Consider the following 20,493-nt stretch of genomic DNA (forward strand, 5'->3'; position numbering starts at 1 on the left):
TGGAAAAATCCAGCTGCAAATGCTTTTTCTTCCAGCTTCCACTGTGCTTTGCTGTGTCCCTATGTTATTTTATGGAACACTATATTTTATCTTGAACAAACTAATTTCATTGGGCTGGTGTAAATCAGTGTTGCTCCTTCGAACTCAGTAGAGCTGATTTACTCCAGCTGAGGACCCATCCCATTATCTGTAATATATACTTTATGAATGTTACACCTGACGCATATGGCAAGTCTGATCAGTTAGTGGGCTGAAAATCTTCCCAACCAGTGTGGTATTTTATTAACCAAAAGATAAAATTGTAGACATCTATTCATTAAGTATGCAAAAAGTTTATGGTGTGCAGTGCTCACTGTGGTGATGTGCATTAGCTGGAAACAACATAAGTGTGTTCCCACAAGTTACTACTTATTCCCATTACAAACAGTGGCTTCCAGATCCCATGAGCAGGGCATGTCTAATCCCAGACCCTGACCATTCTGCTAAATCCATTCATATTTACGATTGCCCGATTCTATCCTATATCTCCGTGTCATGTTACATTGTGGCTCATCTCAGAGTCTGAGGTTAACACCACATAATGAGATGTGAATTACATCATGGAGAGCACTACTTCATCCACTATGTATGTAAAAATGACAACCACAGGATGTGAAGAATCAAGTTCCATTATTTTTAAGACAGATGCCCATTATCAATCCATCTCCCTGCTAAATATTAGCCATCAGTGTAACAGCCATCAGGATAATTGTGGATAGCAGTTCACCTCAGTGAGATCCCAGATCAAGCCAATCAAGTCTAAGATAAGGAAATCAGAAGTTCAAACTTTCCTGAAGCTTTCATGATCTTCCAGAAAGCAATGATTCAAATAGGCCCCTCAGCCTCTACTGTGGATCCTCCCACCCTTCGCAGCATGGATTGAGGGAGGGAATCTTCTGTAAAATCATTTCCCTGGGCCTCACATCATAGCCTGTCCTGAGGTACAGGAGCCTGTGCTGTGGGAAGAGGCAAGACAAAGATTATAGGAACTTTGTATCTTTTCCCCTCCACCAAATCCATAGGAAACCGCCTCCTAACTTAGCGAGGGAGTCATTTCTTCCATATCCATTTTATAGACCTCCTCTCTTCATGACCGAGGGGTTCCCAGTGGATAAGTGTGCAGGAAATCTTTGACACCAGTGTGACATGGCATATCAGGTAGTTGTACAGGGTCCTTGATTCCACCACATCCCCCGAGGTCAGCAAGTTGGGGGGCGGGGGGGGGAGGTTGTCTAACCACCCTGATTGGTGTGACATGGGGGAAATGGGCAGACCCTGATCACAGAAGATTTCATGAGGCTAGTTCTCAGGGAAGTTCCTATAGGCATTGTGCAATGCTGCAACAGCATGCCTCTCAGAATCCCTGAAGTGTAAGCATGGCTGGAGTCACAATGTATGGCTACATCTTCAAGGCACCCCTAGAGCCTTTACTTTGAGAGTGATCAATAAATCAATGCCTATTACAGTATACATACATCACCCCCAAAAACCAATTCCACATACTCCTTCCACACATGCAAGTGCCACGGTGGGCAGGCTATTAAACAATTTGCTATCAGATCTGTGAGATTGAGTGGATACAGTTTCCTGAGTACACAGGGAAGGCCCAATCCTATACTCATTACTTATGCAAAAATTTATTTTGCAGGTGCAGCTTTTGGATGGCCCTGCTGCTTGGTCATCTCGCCCATAGAAATGAAATCTATTTAATCTAAATTAGGTCACAACCTCCATTTTTATTTGTATTGGTGGGGGAGGTCAGGGGGCCTTTTCAAATGATCAACTCGTTGCTCTCGGTAATAGCATTAGGTTGCCACTTGGATCAAGGTTACCACATGAATCTTAAATACTGCACACATGGATCAATTAAGAGATGATTAATCACATCTGACTACCTATGATTTTAGGTTCAAACTCCAATAAGCCCAATTACAATATTACATATATAGTAATGGACCCCCTATGAGGGTTCAATCCTGCATAGTGCTGAGTGCTGCCTGCAAGGCATAGTGTCCCCCCATCAAATTATGGTGACCAGACATCCTGATATCTGGGCTGTGTCATATATGCAACTCTACACCCCACTCCCAAAACAAAAACAAAAAATAGTTTTTCCTACACTTGCTATCTAGTCACCCTACATCACATCCCAATAAGTTAAAGGCACTCTGATTCTATGAGATGCAATCTCTCAATGAGTTAATTAGGAAGGATTAACAGTTTATACATAAAACAACAGATGTAGCCAAACAATGAATTTTGCAAGCAACAATATGACCAATCAATAAAAAGCTGTGTCTAGCAGATTAGGCATCAGACAAAACAGGAAGATTATAGTTTAAATACGCACACACAAAAAGCTACAAGAAGTGTCAAATCTTGACAGTAGCACAGAATTGACAGGAGTATTTCTTCTAGTTATTAAAAGAAATTAGTTTAAAGAACGACTTCATCATAATGTTTGTTTGTGATTCAACCAGAACAAAATGGAGCGACAGAGAACGTCATCATCAGTCCCTGAAATATTTATCGTGTTAAATAGCAGTTAGAGTTTTAAATCTATATATTATTGAGAGTTTATAGTGGGTTTGATTGCATGATGCCTTATTTACATCGAAAACATTTAAGTTGAAAAGGATGGAAAACATAATATGCTGCAGGAAGCAGATTGTAGTCAGCAGGGCAGCTATGGCTGAATGTGTCCTAAGTTAGTTGATATTAACACTAGACAAATACAAGAACTGGCAAAAGAGAAAAAAAGAAAAAAGTTGAGGCTAAGATTTGCTGAAATTTTTGAATGAATTCCGCTTTGGTCATTCTGGTGTCCCTTTTCTCAGCAATAACATATGACTGGGGTTAAATGGCACAATCTTTTGGGAAAGTGAATTCTAAAGTTCCATGAACAAGGCTTTCACCCAGTTTTAAACCGCCTCAAAGGTTTTTCTCATAAGTACTTAAGCACTCAAACCCTGATTCAGAAAAGCACTTAAACACATCAACTGGAATCCTGTCCACACTGAAGTCAATGGGACCTTTCCTATGTACTTCAATAGAGCAGGGATTTCACCCATAGATTTAAGTGCTTCTTAAGTGCCTCAAGCCTGACTGAATTCCCCATTGAAGTCAACGGAAAGGTTCCCATTGACGTCAATGGGCTTTGGATCAGGCCCTCAATCAGGAAACAGAAACCAGAAAATGTACTGTGTAACTCATCTCCAGTACTACAAACTCCAAGCATTCAAAAATAATGAGCCAGGCCCCTAACATTCATGGGGATGCCTTTAAAAATAATGAAATTAAAATAAAATAAATGTGGGATCTTTTTAATTTACTTTTGATTTTAGGAGCCTTTGTGTTTCACATTTTCCAATCTCATCCCCAAGTAGTAGGGCTAGAAACTTACTTTATTTTTTTAATTAAAACTGAGATTCTCAGATAGTCACATGACTCCAGGATCTGAAGCTTTAAGAGAAAACACCAAATATTATGTGACTCGATAAAATTGTAAGCGTTGGCAACCAATGCAAGGGAGCTAACCTGTCACCACTAAGCGCTGAAATATCAAATAGCTCCTGCTGGTAACATTTTTTAGCATACTTTTAAAAAAAAAAAAAAAAACACACACACACACACCAAAAAACCCACCATCCTAGTAAAATACAAATTACTAAATTCTAGGAAATCATGATCTCCAGATGAATATGCTTCAATGAGACAGAGGTTAAATCAATGCAGGCATTGTTTGTAGTAAACTATTCATTCAATTCTAAGTACTTTGAGCCAGGTGCTACCAGCCTTACTCACCCAGTCGGTGAAATTCTCTCCTCCTTTGAAGTAAAGTCACAACTCTCCACATTTCAAGTGGCTAAAGCAGGATGCAGCCCAACTCAGGTCTGGCCCATCTACCCTCCAAGAGTGGAGATGGAGGGGTAGGCGCAGAAGGGCTAATCCTGAGAGGTTCTGTGATCCCATGTGATAGATTTGCATTTCCATTTGAGTAGGGGGGGTGCTCTCAAATGGTGGCCCAGCACAAACTGTCCCTCCACTCAAAGTGGCCTTAAATGTGGGGAATGAGTAAACTTGACTCATGGCCAGTAGCCCTATTGTCTTTAATAGAACTTTTTTGGTGAGCAAAGAATGAAGGATCAGGTCCTATGTTATTTACCTGCAAGTTAAAAACACTAAATCTGTTTTTAAACAGTGGCAAGGGAAAGTAGAAGTTTCGATGAGTTTCAGGAGCTATAATGGCCTTTGATTTATGAGTTTTAACATGCCCTGGAACAATGTCGGAAGAAACAATCACAGAAGCCTGCAATTATAAACTTGAGAGTACTAAAGCTGTGCCAAAGAGTGAAGGTTTTGTTTTGTTTTCACGGGGGACTTAGCACAATATTTTTGCCATTTTGTGTTCAGGTTGTCCTTGTAACACCAAGACTGTGTCATTTGTAATGTTAGCAACTGCAAATCTTTAGAAAGGGGGGGAGAGGTTTGCTCAAATTTTTATATAAAAGCCTCTTTCACTCAAAAAATAGGCCCATTTTCTCTTGTGAACTGTCAACACATTGGCCTGTTTTTCACTAGAACAGCTTGTACAGAAACTGGGCACATTTTCAAGTATAAAATACTGGGCAAAAATATTGAATGAGAGTTATTTTGCATTTTGCAACCTCGCATCCATGTAACACTTGTCAATTCTCGGTTCAGTGACCAATAAATCTGTTTCAGAGGTAGCAGCCGTGTAGTCTGTATCCACAAAAAGAAAAGGAGTACTTGTGGCACCTAAGAGACTAACATTTATTTGAACGTAATGCTTCGTAAGCTATAGTTCACTTCATTGGATGCCTGCCTTCTGCTCAAATAAATGTGTTAGTCTCTAAGGTGCCACATAGTACTCCTTTCTTTTTTCATTTAAATCTGTGTAGCTCTCTATTATGAAAGTGACAAAGATGCCAAAGTTTCCTTTTAAACCTGCTCCCCCTTATTATTCCATTCTTGCACACCATTTTTTTTCCATCCATCCATGCAGCAGATAAACCAATATAGATCCCCCGTTACCCACCCAAAGCCAGTTCACCTCTTTCCCCAGGAAAAACCCATGGAAAAGGGCTGGTGGATGAGGAAAGCATCATCAGCTCCTTGAGCTCATCCCAAACAGTCCCACGGGGCGGGGGGGTTGCTCCAGATGAAACAGACTGCACATCCATGCTGCAGATCCTGGGAGTTTTGCAGGAGCCACGGGCAATTACAATCTCTGTGCTCCTGGGACCCTAAACACTACTCATGCTCTTTGGCCAGCACAGTAATCCAATGGATGCTCAAGCCCCTGTGTTTTTACTCTACTCTTATTCCGGAAAAAGAAACAATACCTAGTTTCCCACGCCTATGGAACTGTAGTAGGTCCCTCCTGAGCAACCTCCAGGACAATCAGACAGCAAAGAGCCGATTTTTAGAGGTACTGAGCACATGCAGCTCTTATTAAAGTTAACCCCCTCCAGAAACTTTGTGCTCCAGTACTCCCTAGCCCATGCAAAGGTGCCTGAGGGACTGGTATTACAAATATTACAGCATTGTAAGGGATCCTCTGAGTTACTTGTTACCAGAGGTGAAAGTAAGCCAGTACGGCATACCGATAAGAGACGGTGCGCCGTACCGGGACCGGCTTTCCCAGACAGCAATTTAAAGCCCTAGGGTAGCGGTGGCAGGGCTCCGGAGGGGATTTAAAGTGCCAGAGCAGTAGCAGCTGCCTGAGCCCTGAGCCCTTTAAATCTCCACCTGAGCCCTGCTGCCGAAGCCCTGGGGTAGCAGCAGCAGGGCTCTGGCAGGGATATAAAGGGTCCCGGAGCTCCAGCCGCCGCTACCACCCTGGGCCTTTAAATCCCTGCCGGAGACCTGCTGCCGAAGCCCTGGGGTAGCGGTGGGCTTTGATGGAGATCAGGCCTGCTCTACACAATATCTACCCCCGTACAGCCCCTAGTACAGATTGCACCTATCCTGGTAAAAAACTGTTCTTCAATTGAAAGCCAATAGCAAATATCCCAGTCAGTTGAAGAGGCCACAGGAAACATGCTCCCCTATGGAACTAAAGCACACCCAACCTATAAAAGGGCAAATGATGAAATCCTTTAAAAAAAAATTAAGATCCAGCAGGTCCAGTTGTGCCAAAAGAATTATTTAAAAAACACATTCTGCAGAAATCAACATTGTCTGCTTAAAAATAAAAGGAACACATCAGCATTCAAGTTAGGCCTGCTAACTAAAGTTCTGACTCTATAAAGCACATCTTAGTGGGGGGAAAATAATTAGCTAAGAAATAAATGAGAAGAGGGAAGATTCCTGGATTCCTCTGAAATGCAAAGCCAAACACTTATCTCTATTTAACAAGTTCATCTCTTATTCCCAAAGTACTTTTATTTTTATGCTCTTGGCCAATTGTTTGGAACAAACAGAAGGCAACTTCCCCTCCTGTTGTTTTGCAGACTTTGTAGGCACTTATTTTCATGGAGACAAAGCCCAGCTTCCTCTGTGTTGTTGTTGTGTTGTGTGAAATGTCCCAACATTCCTCCCCTAAAGGCTCCTAAAGACAGACTCTTCTGTTTCAAACTTGTTATGACAAAAATAGCCCCAAAAGCCAGCTTGTCAAATTAGGAATTACATGAGATCAGCAAATTTGGGCACAACCACAACTGGGAAAAAAAAAAAAAAGACTTAATTATTACTTTTGGGGGCGAGGGAGAGAGGGGCGGACCTTTTTGAACTAAATCCAGAGCTTCTTTGATCTTTGAGTAAAGATGAGCACGTGGCATAGTACACGGATTTCAGTGGGAGTAGCACTGGGCTTTAATATGGCAAAATTAGCACTAATGTGGGTCCACATTCTGACCCACATGCTACCCACCATACAATTACTCCTGCCAGATGCCAAAATTATTTGCATGTGAGGGTAGGGGTGTCCTACCATCCTAGGCCCTTTCCTATCCCTGTCCATTATAGATTTTTATACAGCACCTATGACTGTGGTTTCGGAGGAATAATCCCCTCAAAGTGCTGGCCGTGAAAAACCCATAGAGAGGAGCTCAGCAACTTCCCCAGCTGCAGGAAAACCTGCGATTCAATGAAAATCTCAACTTTCATTGTTTAAAAGATTTGAAGTTTCTTATAGTTACAGAGAAAAGCTTGAAAAACATGACCTGAGTGCAGCCTAGAGGCCCAATCACCAAAAGACAAATAAAAAACACAAAGTGTATTGAGTTATTATTTTGTTGGAGCTGGCAGTACCAACAGAGTTAGTTAATATTGATAAAATATTTTGAAAACAAATCACTGTGGTATGAAGTGCTAAATATTATGATATAGATAAACAAAAAAAACCACCAAAAGAAAAGGAGTACTTGTGGCACCTTAGAGACTAACAAATATATTTGAGCATAAGCTTTCATGATCATTCAGTGAAGTGAGCTGTAGCTCACGAAAGCTTATGCTCAAATACATTTGTTAGTCTCTAAGGTGCCACAAGTACTCCTTTTCTTTTTGCGAATACAGACTAACATGGCTGCTACTCTGAAACCTGTCATAGTACATAATATGTGCAGAATACGCTTGGCAGCATGTAGGAATAGGTATTAATACAAAAAACACCCATCCCCCAAATATCTGTGGGAATAAAAACTCATTAATGTGAAGTATTTGCAAATAAATAAAAAGGAGGTACAAACATGGATGTAAAGAATAGTTTTTTGAAATTCAAACAAATGTTTGCAAATCCTGTTTTATAGAGTACATTTATCTGCATACAATTTGCCCAGATATTATGATGTTTAATGCTTGTAATAAGCAAATAAAATCAATAATAATAAAAGGTAGCATGCTTCAAAGAACATATTTCATATAGACATATTCTAGATCATTAAGAAAAGATATTCCAACCTTAAAGCCTATGTGATGTCTGACCAGTGAGTTAAAAGTTCAGTTGTATCACTTGTTAATTTTTAACTATGGCATGTGAATAATATGTTCTGATTTTTTAAAATGGAAGTTATATGAATTAACAATCATTTTATTTTCTTCTACATTTGAATGTGAGAGATGCAATTAAGCATCAGCTAAACAGTACTAAACTAGATAACCTATCAGTGTCTAATCCAGCCTGAACAAAGAAAACAATTCAAGTTGGAACTGAAAGCTGATTTACTGTATGAACTAGTAAGCATTCCATGTAACTTTAACATAATCATGTAAGTTTAACAGTTGTGTGCGTGTGGGGGAGAGAGAGAGAGAGAGATTTTGAACAGCTGCACAGCAAGCAGAAAGGAAATATTTTAAAATAGCAGCCGATAAAATCTGTCATATCTTTTTTCTAAATTATATCAGTATGCCTAACCTGGAAAGGAGGAAGTTCTACTTCTGATGCAGTTGGAAATTTTGAGGAAATTGTTTTATGCAACAGAGCTGTTACTTTATTTGAAAACCTTTCAAAATACTGTCCAAGTTTTTTTGTGCAAGGTAAGAATGTGCTTCTGCATCGTCTGAAAAGCAAACTAATAATGTCAGGATTCAAAAGAGAAAGACAACTCAGAATTAAGAAAGGCAGTTGAAACAACTTAACTGCACCCCTGCTTTCAGAAACCTTTTGAAGTCAACCAAGAAGAACTAGCTACTCTGTTTAAAGGTCATGTGTATCTCTCGTCTATTTCCTGTTGGTGCAATATGTCTTTGATAATCCCAGGAGTGCACGCTTTTTTTTTTTTTTTTTAAAACATTTCCATTCAAGTTTCATTTTTTTGGAAGATTCAGCAACGTCCAAACTTTACATGTAATGTTTGCTATTTGCTTAATATTGTTAATTATACTTTTATTCAATCTCTCAAATGCAAAGCCTCTCAGTGGAAGTTCAATGGAGATTTATTTTCAAACAGAAAGCTTGCTTATTAAGCAATAAGATGAAAAAATCAGAACACATTGGCTTTCAACTTTTTCCTGCAAATATAAATGAATTGATCTTTTGCTTCATAAAAGACCCATTTCTTTTCTTTTGAATTTCAAAAAGAGATTTTGCACTTTACCACTTACACTAAAATTAAATGCAGAGCATAAGGCCAGCATACAAACCAGAGCAAATAGTAACTATGCATTCTGTATTAATCATAGAAGTAAAATAGATAGATAATTAAAAAGCAGCAGCATTTCAGTATTAGTTGCTAATATCCAGCACAGAATAAAATATGAAATAGGAGACATAACTCTTCATAGAATATGTACCCCATGTTATAACACATATAGCCAAATCCTAGTCAATTTATTCACCTGATATGAAAATGAGGGGGACCAAGTTCATCTCTCCTCTAATTCCACTACAGTCAATGAATTTACATCAGGGAATTCACTTAGCCCAATATGTTCCTAACCTTCTGATTTTTGTCCATAGTGGAATTCCTGTACCTAGGAGCTTCATTTTGCACTAAAGTGAATAGGTCAAATCTTGGCATCTATTACTCTTGGTTTCTTCTACCCTAAAGCAGAAGAAAAGCTGACTTACCCGGCTAGATGTAGAGCGCAGGAGAATCTCCAGAGCTGGTTTTATGCCAATCTCCATCTCAGCCCCATCTGAGGGGATATGTCAGGAGTTTGGCCAAGGAAAGGAGGTGTAGCCAGAGCACTGCTGTATCCAATGATCCCTACTGGATGGAATAGCCTCTTGGGAGCCATTGCTGTGATGCAACACAGAGGAGCACTGAGGTTGCACAAAGCTGTGCCCTATAACCAAAACAGTGCACAGTGGGCTGAGGATTAGGAAGCTGCAAAAGAGTTTTACTGCCACCTTTGTGGGCCACCATTTTACCCTTTTCATCCTCTGAGCTTTGCTAGGTGGAGCAATATAGATCCCCACGACCTGGTTGAATGGGAGTTTTTAAATGAGTAATAACTAGAAGACCAGACCCAAGATTACCATCATGAGGCCACATGAGCACACACTTCTAAAATGGACTCACTGAAGTCAACAGATAGCATTACTTGGGTGAATCAGTGCTAGCCCCGATGAGTAAGAGATCTACAACTAGGATATTAAGGGTTTAAAGAAAACCCACTCTGGTTTTTTGGGGGTCTCTTTTTTGGGTGGATTTAACACTGGGGAAAGGTATAACAGGGGCTGTTCTGGAGACTGAAATTAGCTATTTAGTTACAGAACTGGTAGATCTGGAACAGCAGCCTAACAAGCTTCCCCTTGCCTGCACTGCTAATGGGTCTTGATACTGACTTGAACCAGTGAAAACGTAGTCAATAGCCCAGCTCCTCAAAGGTATTTAGGTGAAATCAATGGGAATTAGATACCTAAATACCTTTTGAGGATCTGGGCCAATGCCTATTCAGTCCCTAGCCTTGGGTGAGGCTTCCTATTAGTGCCAACTGTAGGGTATTTGTTATGTATACACAGGACTGAGAATGCCAATTCATTTAACTGAATAAACCTCAGGTGATACCAGTGATACCACTACCACATAATTCACATTTCTGTAGTGCTTCAAAGGTGTAGGGTGTCAGGTATTATTGACAATGAAGTTTATGAACAGCAGCAGCAGTCTGTATTCAAACCAGCCAACTGAAAGTTCTAAAGTCTTTAGATCCCATTTCTCTAATTATAACCCCTTGGTTTTCTAACAGGTTGACATCAATGAGAATTAATCTAAGTAAGGACTAAGTAAATACTGCAGGCTGGAGTTTATCCAAGGCTATTGCTCTACTCCTCCATGCACTGGCCAGTGGAGCTGGCAGTATGCTGAATCCTCAAAAGGAATATAGCAGTGGGCATACATCTGGAAACCGGGTGCTCTGGGAGGCCTGCTGCTTGTTTATTACAGTTGTGCCTACAAGGCATAATCAAGCCATGAGTAAGGATTTCAGGATCTGGCCTATACAAAGTACCTATAATTCACTCTATGGACCCCAGGAGCCCCTGTGATCTATTGTAATCTAATAGTTGTGCATGTTTAAAGACAACAATTTTTGGTAACACTTTATGCTGAACACTGTATCTGCTTAACATATGACTGTAAATCTGAGTAAATTGCTAAAGACATGAAACTCCAGAAGGCAGGAAGAATGATGCAAACAGAAGGTCCTGTTCTGACTCAGTCACTTACCAACTTAAGTTACTTTTTTATTGCAGGTCAAAAGTCGACAGAGTGTGCAAATAAAAAATGGTTCTTGTTTTGGAAAAAATACAGTGAAGTTTTAGTATTTATAATTACACACTATGGGGCTTTTATGCTCAGCCTCATTTATCTTGGATTTTTGCATAACTTGAACTAAAAGTGGCAATACATGCATGGTTCATTTATTCAAATTATACAGAGCTAGTATTCTACCTTCTTGAATGTGGTGTGCCTTTTGAGAAAGGGGCCAGGTACACGAAGGGAGCAGAAGGAAAGTATAAAAAGGCGAGAGTAGAACATGACCAAAGAGATACTTAGAAAAGAGAAGCGTGTTTTCCTGCCTCTCGTGGTAAATTGGGTGCATAAGTTAGATCTGCTTTCCCTTGTAAGGGAAGTATATTGTATGCAAAACTCAATAAATCTCACTGACATTTGCAGTATTACACAAATGCCATTATGTACACAAATGAATTGTGCTCTCCTGTGTTTTTAATAGAAACAGGCTTTCCTGCAACCTCAGGCATTTGGGTCTTCCCTTTTCACCTGTCATCGTTTAAAATGGCATATGTCAAATTTATTACCTTACAATGTGACCTACCTTGGTTGTGTATCCCATATTCTAGATTTTACTTTCAGGATTACATACTGGCATCCTGTTGTAAATAGGTTCTATCATTCATCACAGCTTTAGTAATACGGTGTGTTTACAATGGGGTCATACACCAAATGGAGTATTTTTAATTCAGTTTTGTGCTGTTAGTAATGAACACTTAAAAATAGTACAAAATAAATGTTTACAACTCCTGTTAAACTGAAATCTGGAACCTTAACTATGCTGTCGAATAAAATGTAGTTTTGGTCCTTAAAGTAAGACACTTCTACAATAATACTATTCAGCTCCTATATAGCACTTTTCATCTGTAGATCTCCAAGTGCTTTACAAAGGAGGTATGTGTTGTTATACTCATTTACAGACAGGGAAACTGAGGCACAGGGCAAGACATTATTTGCCCAAGGTCATCCAGCAGGTCTAGGGTACAGCTAGGAATTTAACCCAGGTCTCCTGAGTCCCTAGCCACCAAATTCATCTCAGACACAAACGTGTATAGTTCCCATTGCAATGATGCCCACTCCTTCCTGAGGTGAATTCTGCCCAAGTCACTGTAGGCTAATTTTTAGACTTCTCCCGATAGTGAAATTTGGACAAACATATATGTTGAACAAACTTTCCCACTTGACAAAGCCCTGGCTGGGATGATCTAGTTGGGGATTGGCCCTGCTTTGAGCAGCGGGCTGGACTAGATGACTTTCTGAGGTCCCTTCTAACCCTGATATTCTATGATTGTTTAAATTCCTGTGTGGTTCAGTGATTAGAGATGTAGGAATTGGGGGTTTGAGATCTCCTTCAGATGATGCCACTGTCTTGCTGTTTAACTTAACTTGGGAAAGACATTTTCAAAATCTCATAGGTCCTTAATGGCAGTCACATAAAATGTGTGTTCATACCGAGAGTTAGAGCATGAGCTGGTATAAATCAGCATAGGTCTATTGGGTGCAACATCAAGTTATACCAGCTAAGGGTCTACTTTGCACACAAAAAGTGGATAGTTTACCTAGCACAAATGAAAGAGCACCTGTGCTTGCAAAAACAAACAAAAACACACACCATTTGCCTGCTTAATCACCTAACTTTGAGGGTGCAAACACAGGTTTTATCAATTTTCATTTTTGTGGGCCTAAGTTTTGAAAATATGACCCAGCAAACAAGGTGTAATTATCATTAGAACATTTATTTTATGGTACAAAGTATCTACACAATTTGCTTGCTCATCTCCAATACAGCAGTGGCATTAGTAGTGCTTGTTGTTCTTTTCTAATAATAAATTTGTTACAGAATGAAACTGAAGTTGATCATCCGTAGCTTGACATAGAAAGATGCATCATGCAAGGTACCTTGTGCAGGTGCAAGGCCTGCAAAGAATATACATATAGCAGGATGGAGAAGATGGGAAGGCATCCACTTTTTTTCCAAGACATCAAACATGGCACCATTGGGAACATCAGCATGGGTAGACTACGTAGAAACTGTTCTCCCAGCCTTGCTATCATCAGTTCCTGTCCGCTACAGGCCAATTGCTGGTCCCACTCAAGTCACTAAAAAAACTCTCATTGGTTTCATTATGATTGGGATTTGTCCCAATACACTAATGAGGTTGCTTTATTGTTGCTGAATGGTGGATCAAATACACAGCCAGCATCACATTTTGCACCATTCCTTTTCACATCACCAGGTAAAATATGAACTCATGTCTATTCTCTCCTCAAGTGCTAACACACAGTTGTGTACTGTGACTGCTCCAAGGCTGACGCAACCTGCAGCATATCAGATTCACCTGGAGGAAGTAGAAAAGGGGCAGAACAAAATAACCTTTTCAAGAATTGAAAGAACCCTTAAGAAGCAAACAAAGTATTAATGTTCCATTAAAATCATGTTTTTTCTTCCTAAAACACAAACTTCTCAAATAACTCAGGAGTGGTTTAAATAATCTCGACTGATTTTTCACATAAAACCTATGTTCCAAGACGTACATGGCAAAGTCTTTGATCTGTTGTGACAAACAAATCTAGTCAAACATTAAGATCCATAGGGGGAAGAAGGGAGTGCAGCTTCTGAAAGCCACATCAAGTATGTCAGAGACAAAACACTTAATTAAAATGGTAGAAACCAACACAAAACAGCTTCAATTGTAGTAAGCTCAGTTATCTAAGTGGAAACACATGTTTGCCTGACAGTTATTTTCAAGACAATTAGCAGGAACTGGCAGTCAGCAAACATTCTCCTTCCGGGAGAAGCTTTGGCTCTTACATTAATTCAGAAACACTGTAAGAACAGGTGCCCATTTGGGACAACACAGGTAATGCAAGTGGCTTAGTAACATATTAGCCAGATGAGGCAAAATGTGGCATAAGAGTTAAGAGGGGCAATAGCCAGTGGTCCAAAGAGAGAGATGAGGGAATACAGGAGAAGGCTCTGAACATGTTTTCATCTTCAGATTGTTTTGAATCTGCTGGTTTTTTACGTGGGTTCATTTGATGCTTCTTCCTGATCACTTGGACTTTATGTCAAATTCACATATAGAGACTTTTTGCCCATTTGCAAGAATCCTAGGGCAGCCAGGGGTAAGGAAAAGTTAACTTCCTGCCTCTAGGTGGGTAGCACCAATTTTAGTGTCAGCTCAAAGTAACAGAAAAGGTTAACCTGTCAATGGGTAATGATGAGACCAGAGCTTATTCCTTTATTTTATTTCTTTCTGAACCAAGAAAGGAGTAAAATACCTAAGGTGAAATCTTGGATCCATTTAAGGACACAGGAGTATACCATTGTCTTCAGTGGGCCAGGATTTCAACCATAGTGAAAAAATATAAGAGGTTTTGTATATACCATCAAATACATGTCCAGTGTTCTCAGCTGAATTAATTGGGGTTATGGTAGGGAAGAGTTTAGCCCTTTCTTCTATCAGCCTTTCCATCAGTCCATCTGGGTATGTATCATAGCAAAGAATACTGCTGTGGCAATAATAGATTTTTCATTTCACTGACAATGCTGAAAAATAATTAAAAAAAGATCAAAAAGTTTGAAAAAAAATTTAGTTTAGGGCCAAACAAAAGATTGTCTTTAATTTGGAGTATTAATTTTTAAATAAATAAAATAATGGAAATTTAAAAGTGAAAAGCCATTTACAATAGAAAAAAAATCAAAACATTTCTCTTCAAAAATGTCAAAACATTTTGTTCTGATTTTTTCAGGTTTTATTTTAGGGAATTTTCAGTTGAAGTAATTGTGCAAAATTGACACACATTTGCAAAATATTTTGGCATCACCAAATCTATATTTTCTTTGGGAATTTTTTTTTCTTCAGTTAAAAAAATTTGCCCAGCTCGAGTTAGTGAGAAAATATGGACTGTACTGTGCTTAGTTAGTATGTAGATTGCATTCAGGATTCTAGTTCCCTTTCTCTTGATCATGAAAGACTGAGTAATTTGACTGGGATCTATCAGAGATTGGCAAAAGGATGAAAGCTATCTGATTGCATCTCAACACAGATAAGAGTAAGAGCTTGCAAACAGAGTTTAAGGCCAGAAGGGACCACTAGTCATCTAGTCTGATCTCCTGTATAACACAGATCACCAACACCACCCAGCACCCACACACAAAACACAACAACCTAAGCCCCTTATGAATTGGGAGAAGGTTCCAGAACTAGGTTTCAGAAGAACTAGCAGAGATTTTATTGGCACCACTAAAAGGGATTGTCAAAAGCACCTACATGAATTAGGAGCACAGATTTCATTTACTATTAATGCTCCTGAGTCTGTTAGGGATTTTTTTGAAAATTCCCCCTTCTGTGTGCAAATTGATGACTGTTGTTGTCATTTTGATTATCTTTCTAAAATGGGTTTACCAAGCTTCAGAAATCAGGGCTTCAATAGTCTTAGAATCCTAGCTAACAAGTTAGGGAAACCCATAAATCCCACACCCTGAACTGGATTCACTGCCATCATACTGTGGATTTGCGTGGGATGTAAGCCCACAGATGTGCCATATTAAAAACCCTCAGTTGTTCCTGCTAGTGTGAAGCACATGTATATTTTGACACTACGGGTGAAATTCTCTGTCTTGTGTGGAGGACCAACAAAAAGCCTATGAATCGCTGAAGTGTTCAAAATATGATTAAGTGGGATTTCATTGGCTCATAGGCCTTGAGCTGGCCCTCCACACAGGATAAATTTCACTTAGGAGCATACATTTTCTGAAAAATGTTTGCAAAACTATATTCAGTTTGCACATCCAATTGCTGTAAATGTGTCCTCTTCACTTGGCATCTTTATATCAAGACTGGGTGTCTTTTTAAAAGATATGTTCTAAATCAGTGGTTCTCAACCAGGGGTACAAGGCCTGCTGCGGGGCCGCAAGCTGGTTCAGGGGATCCGCCAAGCAGGGCCAGCATTAGACTTGCTGGGGCCCAGGGCAAAAAGATGAAGCTCCACTGCATGGGGCTGAAGCACGGAGCCCCAAGCCCCACCACACGGGGCTGATGCCAAAGCCTGAGCAACTTAGCTTTGCATGTCCCCCTGTGGCATGAGCCCCCAGGCAATTGCCGTGGTTACTACCCCGCTAATGCTGGCCCTGGCTTTTATATACAGAAAAATAGTTCTGACACAGGTGGCCCATGGAATTTTTATAGCATGTTGGGAGGGCCTCAGAAAGAAAAAGTTTAAGAACCCCTGCTCAAAATCAAGCACAAGTTGGTAGGCCCAATAGAGAAATTACTGGGTGAATTTCTCTGAACTGTGTTATCCAGAGGGCCAGATTTCTTTTGATCTTAAAAAAAATCTATAAATCTATGAAAAACCTAACTGATTCAGTACAGAATGAGCTAAGCATGTTATTTCAGTCCAGATGACTTTTATTTTGGATTCAGGAAAACAACAAAGAAAGAACAATTTATTAAAATCTCCGGGAGAGAGAAAGCAGAGAGTCGTGCAAATTTCCCTAATATAAACAGGCCCTAAAACTTAAAAGAAAAAACAATACAAACAATAGTCCCCACCCTCATCCCCAAACACTGAGACAGCCGTTATACATCAGAAAGAAGCGGTGAAGGGCAAAAGCAACATTTCACTTTTAAGAGATCTGACCTCACATGGGTCATAATGCGAAACAAAGGGCTGGCGTATGCACAGATTTTATACTAGTCAGTTAAAAGGGTGATTTTTTTTAATACTAAGACAGTTAGACAGGTACGATCCCAAGTGTGGACACAATCATATTGGTATAAAGGTGCCTTATACTGGTATAGCTTATTCCCTGTTCCCATATGGGAATAAGCTATACTGATATAAGCAAATTTATACCAGTGTAACTGCACCTGCACAAGGAAGATTGTACATTTTTTCTATGGCCAGGTGCACGCTTCCAAATTCTGCTGTTGGTCAGGGGAGCGAAGAGGTTTGGTCCCTGACTGACATGCCTGTGCCAGCCCCTCATGCAGATGCAGTTATATTGGCAGTTATACTTCACTTTTACCAATATAACTTATTTTGTTCATGGGTCCTGGAATGAGCTTTAATCTCAAAAGCACAATTTTGGTATTGGTATAGCTATACTGGCAAAGCACTCCCAGTATGGAAATCGCTTAGCAACAAGTTAAAGTGGTACAACTGTTGTGTAAACAAGGCCTCTGACAATTATTTTCTCTCTCTCTCTGACTGAACTGATTAATTCTCACATTTCTGATTCTCTTTTTTCTTGCTTTATACTTGCTTCTCCTTATTAGAAAATCAGCTTATAATGGAACTATTTTAAAATCGAAGACAGCATTACTCTTTTGTTAATACATAAATACATAAAATAAAAAGCATTCTCTTGCTGATACGAGGTAGGCAGGTTTGCCAATCTAGCTTTACTAGTATAGCTATACTTGCAAACCATGTCTAGTGTAGACTACACATGAAATGCTGCCGCTGAACTGCTGTTGTGCGTCAGTGTAGACAGGGCCGGCTCTAGTGCTTTTGTCCCAGCCCTCCAAAGCAGCAAAAAAACACAAAACCTTGCCGCCGAACATGGAGGCGGAGTGATGGTGTGGCCGCCGAATTGCCACTGGCGACCGAAGAAAAGTCGCGTCCCCGCCGCCGAATTGCCGCCGAGCGTGAAATGTGCTGTGACGGAGCAACCGCCGAATTCCCGCCGCCGCCGAGGGCGGATTGTTGGTGCCTGGAGTCGGCCCTGAGTGTAGACTCTACCTATGTTGACAGAAGGGGTTCTCCCACCAATGTAATCCACCTCCTTGAGAGGCAGTAGATAGGTCAATAGAAGAATTGTACCCCAACCTCGCACTGTCTGCACCAGGGTTAGATCAGCTTAACAACAGCCTTCAGGAGAGTGGATTTTTCACACTCCTGAGCAATGTAGCTTTTCAGTGTAGAGCACGTCTAGGTTACCACGCGTGACAGGAAGTATAAGTCATTCAGTGGGTAGATTCCCTTCACTTCCAACAGTACTGAGCCAACATACAATATGCTGTTAGGGAATGTGTTGTTCAGATGAGACATAAAGTTGAGCCTGGCCACTCTGATTATTAAAGCCTTTGCAACACTTTTTGCAAGAATAGGGTGTTAACTTGTTATCCTAGCCAAATTCCTGTACTTTGATTACCTATAGCTACAACTGGAAAAGATCTTGTGCAACTCTACTGACAGCAGCCCCAGTTTATACAGGCAGAGAATGTGGCCCTTTATTTCAATTTGCTAAATTTGTAAAGCAATTTGGGCTCTGTTAGTGTGAAAATTAGTATATAATATAAGTGCAGTGTATTCTTACTAAGAAAAGGAGTACTTGTGGCACCTTAGAGACTAACAAATTTATTAGAGCATAAGCTTTCGTGAGCTACAGCTCACTTCATCGGATGCATCCGATGAAGTGATCTGTAGCTCACGAAAGCTTATGCTCTAATAAATTTGTTAGTCTCTAAGGTGCCACAAGTACTCCTTTTCTTTTTGTGAATACAGACTAACACGGCTGCTACTCTGAAACCTGTATTCTTACTAGCTACTATTATTATACTGTTGTATCCTCCCTTAATCTTATGATCTATTTATGAAAAATTAATTATACCTCACAACATCACTGTAAAGAGCTAAGTAACACTGGGATAAGATTATGTCAAAGTCTGAGAGAAGCTTGACTTTAGTGTAATAGCTTTTTATATTATGTAGTAGAATTACTCTCGGACCCCAAAATAATAGGCTGATGTTTGTTCCTCACCATACTATATTTTTTGTATATGTGATTTTGATTTATTCTTATTTATTCCTGAAGCCTATTAAACCAATTATTTTAAACTCACTTACCCTGCAATGTGTTTGCACTGCCTAATAATAGTATTAATACAAATCCCTCTATAAACACACACCAGCTGGAGCAAGCACTTCAATGAGAGGGTGGAGTGACACTCATGTACAGTGTAACCCTTATTCTCTTTATTGGAGATAAATATTTCATCTGGTCCTTCTCAAGAATGCCTTGTACTGGATACCCTGACTCCTCTTCATTCCCAGCAATAAACCAGCAGCTGCAGCAAATCAGGGAACCTAACATTACTACTCTCCTCCCCATGGGGGAGTGGAAATTTCTCTTCCCCTCCCCTTCCTCCTCTGCTCAACCAGAGGTGATAATCCCCTAGGAATGCAGCATTTAACACTTGTCAGGTATATGGTAATTACCGCATTCCCAGAGGATTAGATCTGTGGAATCTAATTACAATGGAGTGAAACCTCACTATAATGAAGAAAAGCTCTACTCGAAAAGGTCTGAAAGTCCATATTGAAGTAACAGGGTTTAAACTGAACAATTGAAATGTCATTAAAGCCTGTGAGCTGCTCTCTCCATGAGGCTGAGTTGCTTCCAACCTAACTCCCCACATTCCATTTTCCTGGTGTCCCATCAATAACAGCCCTTCCAGGGAACATTGGCCTTCTGACTCCAGTTCCACTGATCATGGTACATTTTCCCTATTAGAAAGCAAATAATTGATGGCCAGACCTGCACTTCATTTCTCTTCGGCCAGAGGTTGCTAGCACATAGCTGAATTGGAATCTCATTCTTACCACAGACTCAGCTGATTAAATAGCCTTTGAGATAGGTCACTGCCAAACCTGTGGAGGAGACCAGACTATCTCTGTCTCCCTGTCTCCAAATCTAGCAAATTCTCTCTGGGGAGTCCCCTTCCTTCCTGTGAGGTTGGCCTCCAGGTGGTTCTCTGTCTCTCAGTTCTGTGATGATCTGTGTAGACTCTTTCTGGGTGTTGTGTCTCCTGGCTCACAAGTGCCTCCTGTCCCTTCATATCGCTTGCCCCATCACCTTTAAAAACATCCCCATACGCTTTTAAAGTTGTCCCCATTGTCCATGGGACACTCCATTTTGCTTCTTGTATGGCAGCTCTAAAATTCTGACACTTTACTCTGATCAGATCCAAGGCTTGTATGGCTGATCTCCCAAGAGGTTGGTGGTGCTTATCATCCATGACCAAAAACTTCAGCTATAGCATCTTTTAAAATTTTTAGGTTAGTTACCATGCAGTTACATTTTCCCATGGGCTGCATTATGATCTGATTGTACAGTTTTAGATTGTGCCTGCACTTTGTAATGGGTGTGTTGAAGTCCAAAGAATCACACTGCAAGAGCCTCCCCCCCACCTGCTGAAATAGCACAGGGCATTTCCCTATTAACATTGTTGTATACATAAAG

At 40.2% G+C, this 20,493-nt stretch overlaps 1 long non-coding RNA gene across 1 annotated transcript; it reads right to left on the bottom strand.

The window, feature by feature from the left end:
* Window positions 1-654: 654 nt before the first annotated feature.
* On the bottom strand, window positions 655-10,459 carry LOC119842307. Its single transcript, XR_006275440.1, has 2 exons — window positions 9,572-10,459; window positions 655-995 (listed from the first exon to the last, which is right to left on the bottom strand). It is a non-coding gene; the product is annotated as an uncharacterized LOC119842307 (long non-coding RNA).
* Window positions 10,460-20,493: the final 10,034 nt, after the last annotated feature.

Source organism: Dermochelys coriacea, chromosome 13, assembly GCF_009764565.3.
Source record: "Dermochelys coriacea isolate rDerCor1 chromosome 13, rDerCor1.pri.v4, whole genome shotgun sequence".
NCBI lineage: Eukaryota > Metazoa > Chordata > Testudines > Dermochelyidae > Dermochelys > Dermochelys coriacea.